The sequence below is a fragment of the Trachemys scripta genome, chromosome 9 (assembly GCF_013100865.1).
Source record: "Trachemys scripta elegans isolate TJP31775 chromosome 9, CAS_Tse_1.0, whole genome shotgun sequence".
Classification (NCBI taxonomy): domain Eukaryota; kingdom Metazoa; phylum Chordata; order Testudines; family Emydidae; genus Trachemys; species Trachemys scripta.
In genome coordinates this window covers 86,661,575-86,666,646 of record NC_048306.1, presented here as the reverse complement: position 1 = coordinate 86,666,646, position 5,072 = coordinate 86,661,575, and positions in this window count along the sequence as shown.

Sequence of the window (5,072 nt, the reverse complement as noted above, 5' to 3'; positions counted from 1 at the left end):
TTAGTTTGTCTGCTTGTATGCAAACAAAAAATGTGTAACCTGTTTCCCTATAATTAAAGAATATACACTAGATGTAAGAAGTAAAAGAAAATTATGTGGGTGCTTTAGGTCAGTGGCATTTTAAATCATACCATAAAAAAAGGGAGCTTTCCTGTTTTCCATTTCAATCTCAGAGCAAACTTTTTTGAAATGTGTGATCAATCATTAAACTTTGAGTAAGATACTAAGCCACACTTCTATTATTAAATCAAAGACAAAACAAAGGACCCAAAAGTAGCTGTTTGTTTAAAAAAAAATAAAAATAAATAAAGATGAAAGGCAAGGTGCTGCATTGGGATTACACTCATGTTGCTGACAAATTACACGGGTAATCTGTCAAATCTGGTTTAAATCTCAAATAAAGCTAAAATATGTGACAGGCATCCCAGTGAGCATTTCTTTACATCCCAACTATGACATCTAATTAACATATATTTTAAAATTGCTGAGGCTGTTGGGAAACAGGACTAGGTACACTGCTAATATTGGTTCAGGAAGGAAGCTTGCACAACACCGATCCATATCACTTCATTTTCTTTATTACTATCTTAAGCATTTCAAGTATGAGCACTGAATTACAATACTTTATTTTTATATATATATATATGTGTGTGTGTGTGTCTACATACACACACATAGCTGACTTTGTTCAGCAAATGACATTCTGAAATGTATATACATTTTACATGACAATTAGCTTTATTTGTACCCTTTCCCATGAAGAAGAACTGTATTTAAAACTATCCTGTTTTAGGAAAGACGAGTTGTTTCTATCTTGCTGGCAGCCAATTTTTCAGTAATTGCAAGTCTGTTAATGGTGGTGAGGGACACATTGTAGCTGATTTGCCTAGGGATTCAGGAGCCCTAGAATTGGTGTCCAAATGTTACATCAGTTAGGCTTTGTCGTGAATTTTTCAGATGTTCCAATACACTGGACTGCTTGAGTCCAATGTGGTGATTCTTTGAAGGTCACAGTCAGCTTTGGCGCAGTACAAAACATGAAAACAGTTTTCATGAAAGGAATTACCTAAAATTCTCAAGCTCAAAAAGTGGCCTACATCCTCCCTGTGTTGACTAGTTTTTGCCATGCTGTTGATGTAAAGCATCCTTAAAACTGGTTGCTGGCTGGAGGAGGGTCATCCCAAGGAAGGTAGATACTCTTGTGGCAAAAAGGCAGTGTGATGGCTGTGGGTTCACTACTTTCTGTTGATGGAAAAGAGGCATGAGTAGACCATCCCCTGCACATCATGATCCCTAGCTGCAGAAACCAGCATTTGGTGCAGGTAGCTTACATTAGAGCAACCACCGGGTTGCTCTAACTTGCTCTGGAGGGGACTATTTTAGCACGGACCCAATCTAGGACCCACATCATAAGTGGTTTTATAGGTACCTTTGCATCCTATCCAAAGGTGCTACATGGTTACAATGGAGTTATCAGGGCCTATATGTCTGAACTGGGATTGTAGAGTACATCTTCACATTTCCTTTTCCCAGCTTCTATGTAAATAAGAGTAACTGGTGAGCGGCTTACTTTTTGCAGTCTTCTAATATAGCAGTTCAAGCACTTCGGAAGAGGTCTTCCTCTAGCAATCCACTCTAAATGTGAGTTTTAACAAAGATGTTACAGAGTAAATGTGAAAACCAGTCCAGTAAACAATGTTAAACAAAATTTAGAAAATCTGGGATTGTAAAGGGGCAAAGAACTACGACTTCTTGTGATAGTTACTTGTTTTTATGTTTTTCTTAGCATATGAATGAAGTAAAAATGTAGAAGGGCTTAAGTTCAGTTATGTTTAGCTAATAATTGAATGAATATTAAATCAGAGTTGAGTGTAAACAAGTGAGCAACTCATTTTAAAAGGAGAGTAAATGTGGTGGCAATGAAGCTCAACAGAGATGGTTATCCTTCAGATGAGATGTTTCAGCAGCAGGCATAAACTCTCCAAAGAAATTGTGGGGGTCTGGAGCTCCCAAACAAACTTTGATTTATTAAAACAATAGAATATTATGGGGGTCTGCCTGGAATGAAATAAATAGTATTTTCTATTGATATGGAAAGCCTGTTTTACCTGTCCCTTTCTCTTTCTTCTCCCCTGTCCATCTTCCCTCTCCTCTCCCCCCCCCCATTTCTCAGTTATCTTGACTGGCATTGAATTGCATTCTGCTTTCTAGTGATCTTTCTCACAAGCCTTTTGTTACCTATGAGTTCTGGGTTCTTGGGGAACCAGGACACAGTACTGAACCTGTCTGACTTATGAAAGACCTCCCCACCGCCCCGACCTCTGCTTGAACCAAAACCAATCAGAAGAAAGACTTACAAAAAGCATTGAAAAGGCAGTGGGAGACGCACCTAAACCCCTGGGACAAGGGTGACAGGATTAAGGAAACTCCCCTAGCCTCATTTGCATCAAAGATGAGCCAGGGAGGCATCTCCATTAGCATACAGAATGGAGAACAGAGATTCCAAGGCAAAAACCACATGGAATTCTGGGACCAGAAAAGCAGGGAAGCACTGCATGATGGGGGTTCCAGATGTTAATGAACCCACACCTGCACACACACACACCTGAGTAGTTATCTGACCAATTCTAGTAATAAATTCTTTATTGGTATCCAAAATAGTGAAGCTCCCTAATTGCATTGTGAGCTCCCTCCAAGGAACACCGCCCATCGCCAGGAATGATCAGTTCATATTGTCTAACCTGAACAAAACAACTGGTATACTCCCTTGAGCCATCAGTTTACCCATAAACAAATCTAGTGTTCTTCCTTGAGCCATAGTTCTTTCCCTATAACAACCCCTACCCATGCTCAAGTAAGTGTTCTGATGCCTGGATCCAAAATCTGCATCCGTTCCAGTGGGACTTCATCTTCCGACTGGTCGTGCTGGGGGCTCTGCCTGACTCTAGCACTCCGGACCCTCAGCTACCACCACCACCAACGATTCAAGCTTCACAAAGGTGAGAACCCAGCACGCTCACGCGCGTGCTCTCTCTCTCTCGGTATAGCCTTCGGATCCTGACTTGTGTGATCAGTGATAGTTTTCTAAACCTGACTTTTATAATCAAATGTAAGATGGATTTAATATTATAATTGTTTTGTTTGGCTCCCTTATGGTTATTACCTGGCAATAAACTTCCATGGTTAAGCTGGTTGCTTCTCTCTCTCTCTCTCTTCCCCTCCCCCACCCCCTTTTCCTCCCATGGGTGTTTTTTGGTTTCTTCATTCGCTCTGCAGCAACACTCCTTGTACCTAAGGTAAAAATCCCTGCAGCGCCCAAAAATCCTGTGGCGTTCGCTCATCAAGTGGGTTAGTACCATAATAATTGTAACGTAAAAGTGGGGACAGAGATGTGGTGAACCTGGAACATATGAGGGTGGCAGCTTGGAGGTGCTGTTCGACCCAGCCTGCTCAGGTGTGCTCTATTCTGGTGCGGTGCCCATGGCATATGAGGGGGACAGCTTGGAAATGCTGCTTGACCCAGCCTACTGAGTCCAGGGACACATAAGGAGTCAGCTTGGGAGTGCTGATTAACCCAGTCCTCTCAGACACGCTCTGTTAATATGTGTGTTTGTCTGATTCTGGGGCTGGAAGAACCCAGCCCTGGGGAACCTAGGTCCTGCAGGTTAGCTCCATTGGGAGAGAACTTGCAGCAGGGAAAAGTAGAGTTCTGTATGAGAACACAGGTGACACAAGCAGTACATTGATAGAATTACAGAACCCCCCTCTCCCCGCCCCAGAAGAGTAACCCTAATAAATGATCATACCCCAAAGTAACGGGCAAATCTGGTAAGGCTTTTCCTACATATCGGGGGAAATATTCCTTTAGTATTTAATTATGTGGAAGAAATTGTCTGTTGTTCATTTTACAGGGATGATCGCACATGTATGTTCCACATAGAACCGCTGTCAAAATAAGGCTTTGATTTATGAGGCCATTGCTTTCCATTTTAGCTTCATGAACCTTTGACTCTTTCTTTAATCAGCTAGACAGAAACAGATCACAAATCTAAGCCTTAGAAAAAGGATATAAATGACCAAATTTTAAAGGGACAAGGTGGGTAGGTAATATTTATTAAACCACCTTCGGTGGTGAAAGAGACATTTTCGAGCGACGTAGACTTCTTCAGATCTGGGAAAGGTACTTTGTGTCAGCTGAATACAAGGTGGCATAAATTGTTTAGCATAAATAATTAACATGTATTTTAAGGTGAAGTGGCTTGTTAACAACACTGGAGTCATAGGACAAAAAAGGGGAGTTATTGAGTGCAGATTGTTGTAATGAGCCATAAATCTAGTGTCTTTATAAAGACCATAATTTTTAGTATCTGGCAAAATACTGAATTTAAGCTCCCGGGCTTGTCTTCCAAAGATGTTTTGTAGGTTTCCTTTGAGAACGAAGATTGAGAAGTCAGCTACAGAGTGATAGTTTTGTGAAAAGTGTTTGCCCATGCGCGACATGTTTTTGCCTTTTATCATTTTTCTGTGCAAGTTCATTTGAGAGCATAGTGGTGGTCAGGTTTCACCAACATAGTTGTTATTGGGCATGTGGTGCACTGGATAAGGTACACCGCTTGTGATAGGCATGTGTAGGATCTTGAAAGGTGTGTTATGGGAGGTGGAACTGATCATGTAGCAGTGAAGACATGTCTGCAGGTTTTGCATCTGTTCTGGCAGGGTCTGGTGCCAGTTTGAGTTTGTGAGTACTGATCAGTGGGGAGGATGCTTCTGATGATGAGGTTGAGTGTCGGAGGGAGGGGGGGAGTATTGAAGTCCAGAAAAGGGGTGTTGGGAAAGATTTATTTCAGAATATATGGTTCCTATTAACTGTTTAATGATATCCCATATGGGTCCCCATGTGTGAGGGTAGGTGACAACTAGGAGTGTGTGGCTGGAGGGAGGTTAAGTATCAGGGGGTAGCCGTGTTAGTCTGTATCTACAAAAACAACAAGGAGTCTGGTGGCACCTTAAAGACTAACAGATTTATTTGGGCATAAGCTTTCGTGAGTAAAAACCTCACTTCTTCGGATGCA